This window comes from Lissotriton helveticus, chromosome 2_2, assembly GCF_964261635.1.
Source record: "Lissotriton helveticus chromosome 2_2, aLisHel1.1, whole genome shotgun sequence".
NCBI lineage: Eukaryota > Metazoa > Chordata > Amphibia > Caudata > Salamandridae > Lissotriton > Lissotriton helveticus.
The window spans coordinates 124,662,815-124,683,359 of NC_136060.1; positions in this window are offsets into that span (position 1 = coordinate 124,662,815).

Here is a 20,545-nt window from a genome sequence, read left to right on the forward strand (position 1 = left end):
ACGTACATATCTTAACCATTTGAAATTGTGAATTCTGTTGTAGACACGTGAACCGCACTTCCCTGAAGAACTACGACTGCGACAAATGTTATTACAACCCCTGATGAAGGGTTCAGGGTGAACCCGAAATGCATTGGGTTTTTCTGCTTATGATTTACTTATGAATATCATTTGAACGAAATGTAATGATACATTTGAATTGTTTCTTGTATATTGTGGATTATTGAATACTTTTTATTTTTATTTTTATAAAACCTTTATTGTACATAAGGCGCTCACAGATACGGGCCTACAACCCACCGGGCCGGGCACCACAATAAAGAGACATACGAGGCAATACAGGAGAGACAACAGGATTTCTAAATAGCTCATATGAAAGGCAAAGGTAACAAGTCTTTGAGTCGCCATCACGGACAGGATAAAAGTAGGTTAATTTGATAATAGAAAAAAGGGTATCACAGGATAATGTCTATCTGTAAGGTACAGAGGGCCGTGGTGGGCCGTGAGCAAGCCGAAGTATCGAATACAGGAAAAAACCAACAGAACAATACATTTTGGCAAAGGCAGAACGTGAGTCCCACATCAAGAACAATCACAATCGCTGCTCAGCACCCACCCACCACTACCAGGGCACATAATAAGAAAACAGCGAAAAATACGCTTACAAAACTAAAAGCCCTCCGTTACAACAACCCAAGGGAGGAAAAAAAAAAGAAAAAATTGGGTGGGGAAAGGGAAAAAAGGGGCGGAAGAGGACTTCAAAAAAGGGGGAGGGGGAAAGTGAGGGCGCAGCGTCAGCGCACGCCCCCCACGGCTAACAAAGCACCCAATACTAATTCGGCACATGGAACTAGTGGCAACAGGAGAAATGAATGCGTAGTAAACCGTGACAGCAGACATACCAAAAGGGCCACGCCAGCACAAACACCCCGGGGGACTACGCGCCTACACCGCGCCACGAAATTAGGGGATACATAAGAGCCATAGAACCAAAAAGAGGAACAGGGAAAGATACAATAAACAGACCTCCCCACCACCCCGCACAGCCCACCCTGCACCCCTGCAGAAGGCTATGGCCTACCCCCCAGCAGCGTGCCTGTCGCCCTAATTAGAACCCGAAATATAGAGAAATATAAGAAAGAAAGAATCACTTAGATTAAAAAGGGGGGGGGGAAGGGAAAACAGGGAAAAACAGCGGGAGAGGAGCCACAGAATCAAAACCCCTTCAGCTCCCACCCCCCGCCCGAAAATACTCAGAGCCCACGGGAAGATAATAAACACACGGATAAGCTCCAGGAACGTAAAGACGTATCAAACATAATCATACAATAATGAACGGATCACCCAACCATACCACAAAATAACAGTCCACAGAGGCAAGATCAGCTCAACCCTGTCCTCGTTTTTCGCAAACTGTAATCGTCCAGCGTACCAGGAACCAGATCACATAAAACAGGAGGTGAATAACAGGGAGTCGAATCAGAAGTATACACTCAAGTTGTAGCGATCGTGACCCGGATGATCCAGAAAGTACAGTAACCACTTCAGGCAAAGCAGGCAAAGTTCCGATGAGAATACGGAGAAAGCCGGTCCAGCGGCATCGTCACAGGATCTTCGTACGGCCATGTGAGGCAAAAGAGGAAAAGGAGACCCATCGAGGTCGGTCCAAACGGGATCCAGCCGGGGAACCTCCGAAGCAGAAGGAGGCACAGGACGAAGAAGGGCAGCGGGCCCCCGTACATCTACACCAACAGCAGCCTCCAGGTCCACGACCCCAAGGAAAGTTCCAGCAGCACACAACAGAGATGAAGCCGCACAAACCGAGGGGGGTCCGGCAGGCCCAACAAAGGGACCCCCCTCCAGGATAGCGGTAGGTGCGGTCATGGGTGCCCCCCAGGAGCGCAGGGCGGCGAGGATGTCGCGAAGCGTAGGCTCACCTTTACAGTATTCAGCAAACGTGCCGCGCGGCGGACCCGCATCGCCGGTCCCCGCAAGGCCGAGAATCATGGGGCCGGCCGCCATCTTAGAAGCCCGGCGGGGCCGCTGCAAACACCGACCCCTGCCCGGATATCAGCGTTGCAAAACAGGACACCGGCAACCACCATCGTAAGTGCCACCAGGGCAGGAAGGGGAGCCACCAGAAGAAGGCGATGCGCCGGCCCCCACACGCCGCCGGCACCGTTCTCCGAGTCCGGGCGGAGGAACTCAAAATGGCCGGGCCGGAGAACAAAGGGGAGACGAGCCAGATGTACGGTTAGCCCCGTCCATGGAAGTCAGCTCCCCAACACCAGGCCGCAGGACCGCCGGACCAGGCCCGGGAGGCCGCAATCGGTCTATTAGCACATCGGCCCCTCCGACCGACTCCACACCACCACCAAGGGCCGGCCACCGCGCCCCGTCCAGCCCGGGCGCCACCAAGGAGTGCCAGGCCCGGCCGCTCCGGAGGCCCCGAAGCAGAGAGGGGCGTAACTCAGGATCCGTGACACCCAGGAATCACCGGAGCAAACGGTAAGTGCCTGTGAGTTATCGTCGTTCCACTGCACATCGTGGAATACTTCCCGGGGCAGGATAAAGTACAGGATATTTGTCGCAGGCAGGAGAGTGATCGGAGCCGAGCTAAAACGCGGCCATCTCGGACGCGAGCTTGGCTCCTCCCCGAATACTTTTATTTTAATGTTGAAATAATGTGCCTTATAAAGGAATGAAAATTGTGTAAAGCACAAATAAAAAAAACACACAAGGATCAATAATGGGTATATAGGCTGTTTTGCCGCATAGCTGTGCAGAACACAGTCCTTGGTTATCCGGGGTCTCTCTGGATATAGATCTCCCCATAATACGTGTGGATCAACTAATAGACTTCCTCAAACACGCCAGTTCCCCATGAGAGAGGTCCACCCCAGAGCTGACACAAATGGAGCGCTACAACGCGTCTTCATTTATGTACCCTTGACAAAACTTGAGTTACTAAGGATGAAAGAGATGGTTCCCTCCCACTCAAAGGATCCTGCTGGATTCTTTAAGGAATTAGGAGCTGTATTAATGATGGGAACATATACTCTTTCTGATATCACAGCAATTCTGAAATTATTGTTGCCATCAGGTATATATGACAAACTAAGAGAAAAAGATTGGGAAGTAGCAGGTGAACACATTAGATGGACTGAACTTCAGAATGACGAAAATACTAGAGTAGCAGGTCAAGGTATAGGAGACAGACTAAAAGCACTTCCTGGCACTATTTTAAAGGTGCTACCACAGTTACTAACAGTGAAAAAGGAGGACTGGGATGCCATTTCCTCCTGCAAACAGAAACATGGTGAAGACATAGGAGATTATTACACTAGACTTGAAAAGTGTTTTGCGGTAAATAGCGGCCTTACGCCGACAAGTGAAGCTTACCCGCATCTGTTTGTTTCCAAATTAGTAGATAACGCCTTGCCAGCCATTAAGGACAGAGTACTAAAAGTAGAAAGTACCTGGCAAGCACATACACCTCCACAGGTGTTACAAATGCTACAATATCACCAGAATCACATTAGGGATGAAGAAGAAAATGATAAGAAACGCATGAAAGACACAAAGATGAAAGCATTAGTAGCCCAAACTGCACCCCAGCATCAACAGACACCAAGTAGCCAGACAAATATAAAAAGCACTTGTAATTATTGCAAAAAGATGGGACACTTCGTTAAAGATTGCCCTGTCTTAAAGCACAATTTGGCTACTGGTAAGACCCAGCCACGCCCATATCAGCCAAAACAGAATGGTTCCCTAGACAGTTCAACACCTTCAGTTCCACTGACAACACAAATGGCCCAAATGAATATTATAGACAGCGCCTACACTGAATATTACCGAGATTTCTCATGATGTTGCCCAGAGAGAGAAGATGACAAACTGCCCCTAATCCCCATTCCAGTAGATCAGACAGGTCCATTTATAGAGGTCCGACTTCTTGGGGAGGATAGGAAGTTTCTACTAGACACTGGGGCCAGTAAAACAACAATAAGCCATCAAGAGGTCCCAGAGGCTCCTCTCTCGGGTTCAAAAAGTATTTCTCTGGGTTTCTCGGGACAACCTGTGACAAACGTCACGTCAAAGCCACTGCCCTTGCAGGTTGGTCCCCTCATGACAACTACAGATCTTATATTGACAAAATCATGTCCAGAAAACTTGCTTGGTATAAAAACATTGAAAGAATTAGGAGCTGTCATTGTTTGCTCACCTACAGATGTCAGACTATTTCTGCGAGATTTCAAGGGCCACTACACAAGTAGAGAATTAGATGAGCGTTTGAAAGATTTGCCACACACCCTGTGGGCCACTGATTCCACCACAGTAGGATGTATGGAAATAACACCTCACAAGGTTACACTGAAAGAGGGAGCCCAACTACCACGCATAAGGCAATACAAAATTCCACCTCAGGCTGAACAAGCATTAATGTTAATTATTCAGGACCTAATACAGTCAGGTGTGATTAAGGAAACAACTTCTAACATTTGCAATTCCCCTGTTTTACCAGTTCATAAAAAAGTGGAACCAGGAACACCACCTGTCTACAGACTAGTGGTGGATTTGAGAGAGCTCAATAAATGTGTCGTTCCACAACACCCTGTGGTTCCAGACATCTCCACCCTACTCACAGCCATAGATGTGGAAGCAACGCATTTTTCAGTCATTGACTTGAAAAACGCATTCTTTAGCATACCTATTCACCCAGACAGTCAATACCTTTTTGGCTTCTCCTTACAAGGACGAAGTTTCCAATTCACAAGAGCTCCTCAAGGTTTCACGGAGAGTCCAAGCGTATATAGCCAAGCATTAAAAAGACAACTACATACTGTTCAAATGCCCACGGATACAGCCATACTACAATATGTTGATGATATCCTCATTACGGCCAGATCTGACGCAGCATGTGCTGAAGCATCACTACTAGTACTAGAATTCCTAGCTGCAAATGGCCATAAAGTTTCCCCTGGTAAGCTCCAATTTTGTTTACAGCAAGTGGCATACTTAGGGCACTTGCTGTCAAAGGAGGGTAGGCAGCTTACACAGGAACGCATCCAACTCATACAACAAATACCACAACCAACAACACAGAAACAAGTTCGAGCTTTTGTTGGTCTCACCTCATATTGTAGACAGTGGATCCCACAATTTGCACTCATTTCCAAACCGTTAGTGCAGCTGACAACACTCGAAGCTGGCGCTACTCCACAATTACCCTGGACAGATGAACACATGCAAGCCTTTCAGTCTCTTAAAAAAGCTATGTGTCAAGCCCCAGTGCTGGCAACACCTAATTACACCAAAGATTTTACATTATTTGTAACAGAAAACTCAGGTACAGCACTATCAGTTCTGACCCATCTTCAAGCAGACAAACATAAACCATGTGGTTATTTTTCAAGCACATTAGATCCAGTAGCACAAGCATTGCCTGCATGTCTAAAATCAGTAGCAGCTACTGCACAAGCTATTAGACAAAGCGATTCTATTGTATTGGGACATCATCTGATAGTTCAGGTCAAACACGCTGTAGAACTTCTGTTAAACAGAACACAAACACAGCATCTGATCATAGCCAGACTCACCGGATATGAGATGACACTTTTTCAGCCACACATTGAGATTAGACGCTGCAACATTTTAAACCCAGCAACACTGTTGCCACTGACCTCTCCTACTGAAGAAATTCACGATTGTATTGACATAATTGATTTAGTGACCAAACCAAGACCAGATTTACAAGATACTCCCCTTGCTAAGGCAGAAATGACACTCTTTGTTGATGGTTCATGTATGAGACTCCCCACAGGAGAATTAGCAGCAGCCTATGCCGTCACAAATGGTACAGACACTTTAGAAGCACACAAGATAGAGATACTGTCGGCACAGGCAGCAGAACTCACAGCCCTAACAAGAGCATGTCACTTAGCAAAAGGAAAGTCAGTTAACATCTACACTGATTCACAATATGCCTTTGGAGTTATACACAACTTCGGTACATTATGGAAAGAGAGAGGATTTCTCACATCACATGGGTACAGAATACAGCATGCTACACTCATCACTGCCCTCTTAGAGGCCAGTCATTTACCAGAGAAAATCGCAGTGCTAAAATGTAAAGCGCACACAAAAGGAACAGGTGAAATATCAAAAGGGAATGATTCTGCAGACAGTGCAGCCAAGTTAGCAGCAAACACAGAATTAAGTATACCACACCGCCAATATACAATACGAGACCCCTTTTCTGACATCCAGGATGTCCAAAGTCACGCCACACCACAGGAACTGCTAGAATGGAAGGAAAAAGGAGGGGTCCTTACAGATCAAGGCTGGATGACACCTGAAAGAGCAGTATGGTTTCTACCGGATGCCATGGTACAGGTTATGGTAAACACCATACATGGACCAGCGCATCTGGGAGAAAAAGCAATGTTAGACAGCATACAGAATATATGGCACAACAAACATTTGAGAGCTGCAGCCAAACAAAAAGTTAAAACGTGCATGATTTGTAATCAGTTCAACCCAGGGAAAGGCACAAAGGTGGAACAGGGAGGATTCCAACCCCCTGACCATCCATTTGAAGTTCTCCAGATGGACTATATCCAGTTGGAGAGATGTAGAGGTCACAAGTATGTACTAGTTGTAGTGTGTGCTCTGACCAGATGGACAGAAGCCTATCCCGTCCCAGATTACACTGCAACGACAACTGCTAAACAATTAGTTAGAGAGTTTTTCCCGAGGTATGGGTTGCCCCGTGTCATCTACTCAGATAACGGCCAACCTTTTTTCCTCTGAACTCATGAAGCAAGTGTCTCTTCTGTTAGGGTACACTTGGAAGTTTCACTGTGTAAGACATCCTCAGGCGGCAGGTCTAGTAGAAAGGCACAACCAAACTTTGAAGACAAAATTGGCCAAGATATGCACTGACAAAGGCGTGGACTGGATGGTAGCCTTACCGGTTGCCCTCTTCTACATGCGTATGGTAGCCCATTCCAGAACTGGCTTATCTCCATATGAAGTGGTCTTTGGCAGACCACCAAATATGTGGGGTACGCCAAGGCCTAAAAGAATAACTGATGTTGACAGTACTATGCTGACTGACTACCTGGCTTCCTTGATGTCTGCACTCCAATCTTGTCGTTCTCAGGTTGCTGCCACCTTCCCTGACAAAACCAACCCGGAAGAACACGCCATCTGACCCGGGGACTGGGTCCTCGTGAGGAACTTCGACCGGACCAGTCCCCTCCAGCCCAGGTGGAAGAAGCCAAGACTCGCACTACTAACAACACGGACAGCAGTGAAGGTCGAGGGAAGGAGTGTGGCTCACTGATTAGAGCGGCAGACCCTGATGCAGAGGTCTGGCCCGGGACCAGGGTTCAATTCCCGACGCGGCAGGGTCCTGAGCCCAAAATGTCCACGGACGCGATAATTCTCGCCTCGATGCCTATTCTAAGCATGGGGTCCCACGCTGCAACTCTGGGCAATAGTTGCTTAATCTCCACTACGGCGGCCCACCCGCTGCGGGATGCCTGGCTTTCACCCTGGGGATACCCAGTAGGGGTTATCTCACAGGGAAAAAGCCAGGAAGGGTTCCCAAGGCAAGCGCCTTGATGCCTTCGGGTGATACGTGCGCTATATAAGTCGCAATACAATACTACAATACTCCACGCAAGCCACTGCCGGAAACATTTTGGACAAAAAGACACTGTTGCTGATGGCCCTGCCAATCCCACTGACATTGTGACTGAACAATCTTTATTGCCTTTGGAACTAACCCCACAACAGGATTACAAATCAAAGTTAAGGTCTGCCATTCGGACTCTGGCTAATTAAGTCCATTGGGCGTCGGTCCAGTGGTGAAGCGGTTGGAGCATGGGAATAGATTTTAACAACTTGACTATGTGGGAGAAAAAAAAAATGAACTCTAGAAAAAGACATAATGGTCCTATTATATGTTTGACAGTATTATTTTTCCTCATGGCAGTTATGACGTGTCTTGGTTGAAATCTCCACACTGTTTTTCCTCCAACACAACACACCTCTCATACACCCAACAGCACTCAGGAACACACCTATCACGACCTACCCCCTCATGAACAAGCCCATAGACTAGCCTTGCGAAACAATACCTTCATACAGATGCTACACCACACTCAGCAGGCCAGTAATAGCACCAATTGTTGGATATGTGGCCGCATCCCACCTCATCAGAAAAATGGAGGGATGCCTCTTTTTCCTTTCCCATTCTCTTATAACGGAACTTGTGAAGCCTGGTTTGCCCTAATAACAGCTGACGATACTACCCCCACCTCCTGCCCTGACGGAAATAATTCATGCAAGAATGGGTGGCCTTGGGGGGATTTAAACAAGGTACTCAATACTGCCTGTTACCCTAATAAGGAGGGAGATCCTCAGGCGACCGGTACAGTCCTAGAAAGTGAAGAATACAAGCAAGGGAACATGACCATGTCCTACAAGATGTTAAATACCAAACCTAAAAAGAATGCTGGTCCCCCTTCCATCTCGGTCTCACCAGTAAAAGGACACCTGTGCATCCAGAAAAATGGCTCTGTTCCATTAGGACACAGTGACTGTCATACCACTATAAGTTTTGAAGACAGAGGAAAGTCCTCATTTCTAGCATCTCGCCATACTTATTCCATCTGTGGCCAAACAGCCTATGTGCAGCTGCCCTTGAACTGGGGGGAACTTGCTATATAGCATTCCTGTTACCCCCTGTCTTTGTGGCCCCATCCACTTACCACCGAGACCTCCTAGTGCCCCATGTCAGACATAAAAGAACGATCGATACCTCCTTGGTTGACCAAACGGAAACCTCATGGGAACAGTATACAGATTTTAACAAAGGGTTCTTCTTCTTTGTTGGCCCTGTACAGAACAGCAAGCTTATACGCAGGTTGACAAGGACCTTAGAGGCTGTTGTAAACCAGACGGCGTCTGCCCTGGGGAGCTTAACCCAGGAGCAGTCTGCCATACGATTGGTTACTCTCCAAAATCGCCTTGTCCTTGACATCATCTTGGCTGACAGAGGCGGAGCCTGTAAAATTATAGGCTCTAGCTGCTGTATATTTATTCCTGACAATTCCCCATCTGTATACACGGCCATAACAAAATTACACAAGATAGCCGTAAGTTTACATCAAGAACCTGGCACTTGGACGTGGTCTGACTGGTTCTGGAAGATAATATCGTCCTGGGGATGGCAACTGCTGTCAGCAGCAGGTATAATATTCCTGATAATAACTGGATGCTGCCTTTGCATCCAATGTGGTCCTGCCCTGTGCGGTCTATGCGCTGCAAAATGCATTCCTAAACCACTTGTCCAGCAGAGAGAAAGGGAAAGAATCATGTTACAAGAACGTATAAATGATCTCATGCAAATTGAGATATAATGTAGGTACACTCTGGGGCAAGGAGGGAATGTGGAAATAAAATCTATAATTATGCCCCTTCGCTGCCCTCTGCGCGATCTAATTATGCCCCTTTGCGCGATCCCCTTTGCGCGATTAATAATTGCCCATGTTAAAAGCCGGCACCATTTTGTTTTTAATTCACCCTTTGGTGTCCCAAGACCCCGAGCACGAGCACGACACCCCTGCACCTGGCCTTCCTCATTTTCACCATCTGTCTCTGTGGTTTCTGCCAAGTCCAGGAAACCAGTACATGAGTTCCTGCTCCCCCGCAGAGATGGTTCATGTTTCTGACATGAAGCACGAGCACAAACCCCCAAATGAGGAAGCCTCCCCCTTCCAACTGTTAGACTATTTCACATCGCAAGTCCCCTCATGAAGCCTAAGACACGCCCCCATTTCTTCACACTCTGCTCCTCTTGCTGATCTTTGTTCCTCTATCTGCCGCAACCTGTTTGTTCCTCTATTTTGCCTCGTGACCAAGACTGTATAAATATTCTGCTGTTGAAAATAAAGACACCCCCCACTTCAAGAGAGGGACTTGAGAGATTGCTCCTGTGCCCGCTTGGTGCTGGAAGCGCTCCCCTTAACTCGAGTTATTGGTCTTCTCCTCCTTCATTTGAACACCACGGACTCCTCGCTTTGCATTGACAAGAAATTATGATTTATTAAGCATAGAGATTCAGAAATGAAGTAATAAGTAAATTTTATTTATCACACTCCTCCCAGCAGCCCACGAGCCCTGGCTCATTGTTCTTCATTTCATTTGCTGCCCTCTACAGTCGTCATGTATCTGCTTATCCCTTGTTTGCACCCACCCTATAACAAAACACGTCTAAATGTTTCTTTTTCTGTGACTGTACAGTGTCTGCAGTCCTTTTGGGCCTCTTCCGTGCTCTTAAAAATGGAAATGCATATAAATTAAAACTACATGTACAGTGAGCCTTTCTTTAACTTAGTTAAGTGCAGTCATCTCTCTGAGTTTAAAGTGCTGTACTTGGTCAATTGTGCGACTCTAACACTCAGTGGTAATGTGGCTATTCCTCGAGGTTCTGGCCAATTTAATTCTCTTTGAACCCTGTAATTTGAAGGAAAGAGGCAAGAGTCCCAAACCTTTGCTTCTTGAGAAGACTGGCAGAAAGAATTGGTCACGACCATAAATTCCTGATTAGTGGCAAAAATGTTTGTTTAATAATAGGCTTCCACAGTGTGTAAAATGTATGCTTGAGAGCAAACCAAAGAAGTTTAAGTTAAGGCATGTGGGGAATAAAACTTTGTAGATAATTTCCATTGTTTCATTTACTGTTGAGTATGATTTTACATTTTTATATGCGGGTATGCTTTATGTAGTCTTTTAATAAAAACCTAACGAAACATAGAGCATAATAAAGCAAATTGTAATTCTTTTAAGGGCATACTTTGTGTCTGGCTGCGTAATCCACTGATGCATAAATGCAGGTCCACCGGAATGATGCGGCAGGGAGGGCAAATTATGTGTGGCATGAAAGAGGGCATATTATGTGGCATAATGCGGCGCATTTTGTACTACTGTTACCTCCTTGGTTTGTAATTTTTAAACGTTAACTCTATCTTGGCCAAACTTTCACCTCATTTGTACCAGGCAGTCTGCAGTGCAGCGTGTCCGTGTGCACCATTTATTACAGAAGGGTATTGATCAAGCTCGTGTCCACTATTGTATGTAAATCGTTATAGAGATCTGTGCAGAGTCTGTGCCTCTTCTAGGGCATATCCCAGTCGGAGGCAAAGGTTTTTTCTTCAAGGTAGTTGCAGAACTATGTTAATGCTCACATTTCAATCAGTTTTTCGTGGAATAGCTGATAAAAGCTCATAAATCTGGTAAATTGTTGAAGGAGCTTTAATGTACAACCATCAACATGTAGAAGTAACAGCAAACTCAATTTTCACAATTGGAATGTAATCATTCCATCAATGATGCAATCATGTATGACACTCTTAAAGATACAGTAACATAACACATCCCCTATACATAATAAAATAATAAAATGAAGTTTTTCCAAGAGAAGAGAAAACAACAAAAGGAACATATATAATAATAACAGTAAGCATATTAATACATCACATAATCATTGAACTTCTTGGGAAGTTGTAAAGACCTCCTAGGAGTATTTCTCTGGAAACTAGCAGAGGGAGAAATATCAGAATTACTGGAGAGACTGGAATTATCATTAAAATGATTTCTGACATCATTGCATTTGGTTAGTCTAGACATGTTCCAAGTGCAACCATTGTCTAAGGTGACAACATTTTTTCTAATGGAAACAATGGTGAAAGGACCAGTGAAGTTCGAAACACCCTTGTGACCAATTTTCGGTTTCTTTATAAGAACGCTGTCACCTATGTTCCACTTCTTATGTTTGACAACCATTTTTGTATCATAACGTTGTTTATACTTTTTCTGATAATTTGTCAAAGCTTCTCTCCTCCTTACTTCTCTTTCAATGCTGTCATCACCATCTTTCTCTGGAAGCCAAGTAGGGTTGAGCTTAGAACACGCCAATCTACCTCTTAAGGCTTCAAAAGGAGATTTCTGCATAACAGCATTGGGAGTCGTGCGGTGTGCCCACCACGTCTCCCGTAAAACACTGCTAAACGAAATCTTGGACTCTAAAGCTCTCTGTGCGCAACTTTTCACAACTCTATTCATCCTCTCTGTGAGACCATTTGCCTGAAGAGAATAAAGAGCTGTTTTCTGATGAATGATACCCAGATTTTTCAAGAAGTTATCCATCTCATAAGAAGTGAATTTTACCCCATTGTCAGTGAGTAAAAACTTGGGAACACCCTCTGACCCAAACACGTCTTTTAAGAATTCAATTATAGTTCTGGAGTTGACTATACTCATGCATTTGGACGCTACCCATTTGGAAGTGTAATCAACCAATAATACAACATATCTTTCATGAGAGGGCATCAGTTCAAATGGACCAGCAATGTCTAAGCCTAATTTTGTCCAAACAGCAACAGGAACTTCAACAGGTGATAAAGGAGATTGACTGGTGGTACGTGATTTGTCATTGATTGCACACAAATGACAATCTTTGACTATAGTTTCCACCATTCGATCCATTCCAGGCCACCAGTATCTTTCCCTGACGCGAGCCTTCGTAAGATTTCTACCCAAATGCCCTTCATGAGCGAGATTGACAACTCTCTCTCTCAAATTACTTGGAGGCACAACTCTGTCACCCCTCATTAAATTATCTTGGAAGAAGGTTAAATCATCTCTTACAGACCAAAAAGGCTTCAGTATACTCTCAAGGGTATCATAATCTGGCCATCCATTCCTGATAACATTCTTCAGCAATTGAAAAACAACATCATCATCAACTTCTTGTGACCATTCTTCTTTGGGAATGCTAGACTCCAAAACCCAATTTATACAAGTAACAACGTCTGTAACACTATCTCTATCAATAGGAAGACGTGATAAGCAATCAGCAGGTTTATTATTTAGTCCTGGAATATACTGTACAATAAAATTGAACTCTTGCAAACCTTCTCTCCATCTTTTCAACCTTGGTGTCATGTGATCACTTTGATGACATGAAAAAATTTGAACAAGGGGACGATGGTCGGATTTAACTACAAAAGGAATTCCCCATAGAAAAAGCTTGAAGTGATAAATGGACCAAAATATTGCCAGTGCTTCTCTTTCAATACAAGAATAGTTATGCTCAGCTTCTTTTAAGGCTCTTGAAGCGAAGGCAACAACAACTTCTTCACCATTGACAACTTGGGAAAGTACAGCACCTAATCCTTTAAGGCTGGCATCAGTTGTCAAAATGGTTTTGAGTCTGGAGTCAAAATGATCTAGAGTTGGCATCTCACCTATCTCTTTCTTAACTATTTCAAAGGCTTTCTCGCAATCACTAGACCAGGAAAAATGTACTCCTTTTTTTAAAGGGATCTAATTGGTTCAACAAGACTGGCAAAACCTTTAACAAACTTGGAATAAAATTCCGCCATTCCTAAAAATGATTTGACCTGATCCTTGTCAACTGGAGTAGGTGCCTTAACAATGCTCTCAGCTAACTCTAATTTGGGTTGAATTCCACTCCCAGAAATTACATGTCCCAAATATGTGACAGAATCTAAACCAATACGACACTTTTCTTTCTTCACTGTAAGTCCACTCTCATTTAATTTATCTAAAACAGATCTTAATACTTTATCATGCTCACACATGTCGACACCATAAATCAAAATATCGTCCTGAAAGAACATAACATTGGAGAGACTGCCCAAAACTATCTTCATCACTCTTTGAAAACATGCAGCTGCAGAAGCCAAACCAAAAGGCATTCTTAAAAAACGATAAGCACCCAAAGGTGTAACAAACGATGTTAAATGCCTGCAATCTTTATGTAGAACAATTTGGTGGTAAGCTGAAGAGAGATCAAGAACACTGAATATCTTTGCACCCTTCAACACACTAATACTCTCAGCTATGTTGGGCAATGGCTGTCGATCTACCCAGATCCATTCATTCAGTCCGCGTAGGTCCACACACATCCTAATCGACTTTCCTCCATCCTTGGGTGCAAGAACCACAGGACTCAACCACTCAGATGATTCAATCTCTTCGATCACTCCCAATTTTAACAGTTTTTCAATCTCAAGTTTAAGTGGTTCTAGCATCATGTTGGGTACTTTCCTGACTTTGTGCACACATGGTCTTGCAGATTGCTTAAGGATGATTTTGTGCTCAAATCCTTTTAAACACCACAAATTGTCAGAAAAGACATTAGGATAATCATCAAAATACTTGCTTGACCCACACACAAAATCTACCTGAGGGGTACGAATATTAGAGATAAAATCTTCCATAAGCATGACTTGATTTTTTGGATCTTCTGCTCCTGGATTAAGAATAATCCCTAGATCATGCTGATGTCGCCATCCAAGAAGATTGTCACCTCTGACGGCTACATAAACCTTACCAGTTATACTCTTGCCATTAAAGGAAATGTTGGCTACAGTGTATCCCAAAATCTCTATTTTTGACTTATTATAACTAAGAGGAGATATATCAGGAGGTAACAGTTGAACATTTTCCAAACCAACCACTTCATCCCAAATCTTGTTTCCAATTAAAGTAAAAGGAGACCCAGAGTCTGCCATAAGTTTAAACACAAACATGTCAATCCTTATTTCACAGAATGGCATATAAATTTGTTCTGTGTCAACCATTGCACCATTAACATTGGAAACAACAAGTGTACGTACAATGTCAGAGGTAGGTTAGTTGATTTCCCTCTTTTTACCAGACCTACATACACGTGCATAGTGTCCTTTGATACCACAGTTATTGCAAATACTGTCTTTTGCGAAACAATGAGGAAAATTTGAAGTATGAGAGAAACTCCCACACCTGAAACAACGCATTTTTTGGTTACTTAGAGGACGTTGTTGGCGAGAATCACGTTCTTTAGAGAGATTAGACTCTTTGGAAGAAGAACGATTCTCAGGAGTGTTTTTCTGGGAAAACGTCTTTTGGACAGGTTTGCCTTTAAAACCTACACTGACTTTAGCAACTCCCTCATGACACTCACCAATCAGCTCATCCTCCTCTAACATATGAACAGAGTCAGGGACTTTCTTTTTGTTATCACTGATAGTGTGACTATCATCCTCTTTATTTTTCCGAATCTCTTTGACCCATGTAGAGGTGTTTTCTATTCCTTCTACAATATCTAAAGCTTCTTTCAAAGAAGGATTTTTGGATAACAACTTCTCTTGGACCCTAGAACTGTTCGTGCATCGAACAAGTTGATCTCTAACAAGAGATTCAGATAAATCCCCAAAGTCACAAGTACGTGAAAGAGTTTTCAGAGCAGCAACATATGTCCCGACACGTTCACGAGAGCCTTGGACACGAGTAAAGAACCTATGTCGTTCTAAAACAACATTAATTCTTGGACCAAAATATTGTTCTAACATTGTCATAGACATCTCGAAAACATCAGCAGGCTCACCATCAGCCCCACCCACTGGTATACTGTCCATACTATCATAAGTGTGTCTTCCTTCAACTCCTAAATTGTGTAAAAGGATGGCTTGCAGGTTATTTTAGCAAGGTGCAGGTTAGAAAATGAAAGTAAATCCATGAGTAAAAGTCAGGTAGACCAAATCCAAGCAATTCAATCGAATTTAGGTTGATGTCCAAGGTGTAAAATCCAAACCAATGCATAAAATGATAATTTAGGTAATTCCAAGAGCCAAACAAAATTCCAATGGTAGGGGAATTGATGGTTGTGCGTGCCTGTCCCCAATCAAGCCTTGGTCCTCGTCGCCAGTGATAAAAGCTCATAAATCTGGTAAATTGTTGAAGGAGCTTTAATGTACAACCATCAACGTGTAGAAGTAACAGCAAACTCAATTTTCACAATTGGAATGTAATCATTCCATCAATGATGCAATCATGTATGACACTCTTAAAGATACAGTAACATAACAATAGCCTAGGCCCTTCAGGATTGGTCTGCAGTTGGATTGGTGTGCTAGGTCTAGAGTGCTCCTTTTAGGGAGCATTCAGAAGTTGGATTTGTTAAGGACTAAAACAAAGGTGCCAGATCATAGGCGAATGTGTAGTGAGCATGGCTGGTGGCGATGGCCACACAACAAAAGGCAAAACCATAATTTACACTGCTGTGCAACTTCTTCTACTCTTAGAGCTGAGATTTTCGTGAAAGTCTTATAGTCTGAATTCAGCACCTGAGCGTAATAGGACGGAATGTATGAAGCTCTGTGGTTATACTGAATAAGCAGCTACCTATGTTATGCAATCTATTAATGTAATAACTGCACTTTCACAATTGCTTTATTAACCTTCATGCTTTCTCAAATTTGCTTGAAAATGCATGATTTTTCAAAATTTTCTTGAGGTTGGGGTCCGGGCTGGCTCGCTGCGCTGGCTCGCTACGGTGCAGTATGCAAATCACTTTGCGGCTCACCACTTTCAAATGTCACCAGCCGCCCCCTGGTTTTGTATTGCCAATAACTAGCATTTTATGCTAGATGTAATCATAGCCATACAGGCAAAAGCGATTATACTGTCTGACAGTGTAAAAGATTTGTCTAAAACAATGTCTTTTAACTTTAAATTTCAACTGCTTTCCTTGTCGTAAAAAAATTGGAAATTCATCCCTAAAATGTAAAGTGCTTCTAACATATATTTTTACAAAATATAGACAAGGATTTTATTAATATAGATTTCATTAGATCAGGTTTTCCCAAACTGTGGGTCTGGACCCTTGGTGAGTTGATTTTTGGTGAGTGACGACAGTCCTGATGGTGAACAATTTCTCCCTAAGTCCAATTTTTTAATAAATCATATGTATATATATCTATATTTATCTATATATATATGTATCTACATATATATATATATATATATATATATATATATATATATATATATATATATATATATATATATATATATATATATATATATACATACATATACAGAGAGAGAGAGAGAGAGAGAGAGAGATACTGAAGTTCCTTTAGATCAGGAGAAGAGTCTGCACTCAGACGTGAGAGTCATTTTGTTCCTTTATTTGCAGACCAATGCTCAGTGTCAGGACGCATTTCAACTTTTCACGTAGCCTTTCTCAACTGAAAGGAGCGCCGTAATTTCAACAATATATGTGCTGCACACGAGTTAAATTAGACCAACATGGTAGAAATACTTTCGCGCTCTCGTTCTCAATTAAAATGTCTCTGTGTCCATGTTCATTGACTTGTATCATTAATCATATTACACAAAATAGAGCTCACTGTGCATAAAATGTTCCATATTAAAACCGGCAGTCATTTGAATTACTTGCAGCCCTTTCTTTGAGGTCAGTGCATCACAAGGGCTAAAAATATAATTAGGAACTGCAGTCTCTGCAAATCTGTGTTTGCATTTTCTCTCACCCCCTCACTTGGCAGCTGCCCCTCGCGGTGCCTAGCTCCAAAATACCTTGTAGCCCTCATGAAAGGGCAAGTCACAGGTGAAGAATCTTTGCCATGAGAGTCACAGCACCCGACTCTCACTGCTGTCTCTGCTCTTTCCCTCCAATGCTCCGTGGTGGTTTCGGGGGTATTCTAGACTCTTTTGTAATGGCCCAGCACAGTTGCGGTTTTGCCGGTGGGCTCCAGTAGCTGGGGGTGCAGACACAGGCATCACCGCTAAATCCTTAACATTGCCACAAGTTCCTCTAGATAAAGAGAAGAGTCTGTACTCGGATGTAAGCAGCCTCATTTTAGCCCAAAATAGATGATAGGCTTTGTCCCATAGCCTTCTGCAGATTTGCTAAAATCACTGGTATCAACACCAAGGTTTGTCAGGAGCCTTGTGATTTTAGTGAATGATTCCACAGGCCAGAATTCCTCTCTCAAAAGAGTTCCCGGACCAGACTCCAGTGCAGTTCATCATCTGCCACTTTTATAGACAGGTCAGTATCATGGCCACATGCAATATCGAGTGGCATGGTCAAGGTCGTGTAGTTTACAAGCAGTTGCTGTTATTACATTTAAAACATTGCCCCTGCTTCATATCCATTAATGTTAGTTGAGTCGCTGAAGTTTTTCGGTCTAAGAATTAGTTCATAGTTCTAAACAGTTTGGGTTGCATTTCATTAGATAACAATCATTGTAATGGCCCAGAAGGCTGCACCATGAATACATGAGCACACTTATGCATAATAACAGGGATTCATGGCTTCTGCTGAAAGCTTTTGTGCAAGGTTTTCCTACTACAAGCTTACTTTTAATGTAGTTTCTGCCTTGCTATTTGTTTTTTTATTGCAATTTCACCCAGATGTAGAGAAAAAAGCCGTTTCAATTTTGCACAGTTCCTGGTATTTGTAGATGAATTGCTCTTCTGAGAGTACTGTCAACCAACAGTTTACACTCATGCCTCTGCAGTCCTGAGTCAAGTCCCAGCCTCTGTCGTGTATTTCTATAGGTTCTGAATCAGTCCCCCTATTTCTGACCCTATTCTGGTTAAACTAACTATCAAGTTAACTAACAGTCAGCCCATGAGGCAAGAAAACCCCCATGATGCAGATACCGTTATCTGACGCAGTCACACTCCGGCACAGGAACGTGTTATCTGATTAGGTCATAACGCTTGAGATCTAATTAGACAAGCGACATTCCTCCAGCCCCTGATAAGGCATACGACGTTCTCATAACAAATCAAACCTATGACAACCTGGAAAATCCGTGCGGCCATTGTTTTGATTTCACAGAGAACTTTAGTAAAGAATGTGCTAACGAGCAAGTCGTATGACATCTTTATTGACGTATCTATGTCCATCCTTACGTCAATCTCGGCACCTTTAAGGTATAAATATTGCCGACCTTGCCCTATGCAAACACACGCGTGGTGACAAGACGGAGCAGCCATACTTGCCGAAGCCGAGAGCAGAAGCAGACCCCGCTGGCAGCAGCCCCGCCTTCCTGACGCGCTGAGAGACGCGCTGCTATCTCAATCCGAGAGACCCAGCACCGGCGCTTCTGGGCAGCCCTCGCAGGCAGCCTGGAATATCGAGAGCAGAGAAAGAGATACCATTCCTCATTCATCCTAACTTCCAGGTACAGAACTGAATAACCCCTCACAGAGAATTCTTTAGTTATTCACTTGGCAAAAACAAACTTAACTTAAACTGTAACTTTCTATTCCCGCCCACGCATTAGACTTAGGTCAGTACACGGGGTAGGCGTATTTAGAAACACCAGTTGAGTACGTTTAGTCAAATGTATATGTGTATGTAAATATATTTTAATCATTTTTAAACATCATATGGCTCAGAAACCATATCAATGTTTTTACAGTATTATTTTATACTATTGCTTTTAATGTATGCACTTTACTTAACTATAAGTATTGCAATAATATCGATCCATTTCTCTTGTACGAGAAAAGAGACTGATCAATAAATAACACCTTTTTATTGAACACGCCCGTCTCTTCCTTTTCTCTACATTCTGATGAGACTAAGAATGCACGTACTGACTGAGTAAAATAATTGCCTTGTGCTCACACGACTCTTGAGATTGACTCTTGATTAGGGGAGAGCAAAGTTGTCATGTTCTATGGTTGTCAGAAACTAAATCCCTTCTTGTCTAATCAGGGAAGTTAATCCTTCCTTGAACATTCGAGAAAGTTTCTAGCGAACTCTGAGCTTAGCTGGCAAACCCAAAAATTAAGTCTAGTATCGACAGTAGTAGACCTAGTTAACGTCTGGCCTAGGCCTTTACTGCTGTAGGTACTATTCCAATGCGCAGAGCCTATTGGGAAAATAGGAGCTACACTACATGGCGCCCAACGCGTTTGGAAAGGGCGATAAAACTAACGTAAGACATTTAGAGTAACTCAGTCGTGCTTTCTCACTCAGACCCCTTTTCTCATTATACTCCAAAGACGTCTGGAGTGGGTGAAAGGTTATATCCTCCAAAACCTCGCAGGAGGGAACTCCTATGTAAGGTTCTTGGTATAGTCAACGTTGAAGGATAAACAGTTCCAAAATATTGTGCATCTAATCTCTGTTTCCATAAAGAAACCTGATCTGCAAACAAACATAATACCATCCTGTCTGTAAAATGGCAGAGAGTGATGATGAAAGAGAGGCAGTTAGATTAGCAACTGAACTCGCAGATGCTGATGCAACCATGCAAGCAGCAGACCCGAATATAACACTCATTCCGGTCATTAAAAGGAGATCTATAACCTTAAAACTTATAGAAAATGGACGGACACCTAGAGGTGGCACAGTCATATTCGTAATTGAGGCACACGAATATCGGCAGACAGAGGTATACTATTCATGGATACATTTTCCGGCAGCAAATGCTGTAACAAAGTACTTCCACTATTACAAAGTAGAGGAACCTCCTGAAACGTACACTCCTTTCGAGGAGGTGGAAGTACCACTCAAATTCCAAGAGCATTTGCTCTTATTTGATGGCGCCCTAATACATAACAATCACATTACAAGGCTCGGTCCTTTAGGAAGACCAGGAGCAACGTGGCCGGTCTTAGCCGGATACACACCACA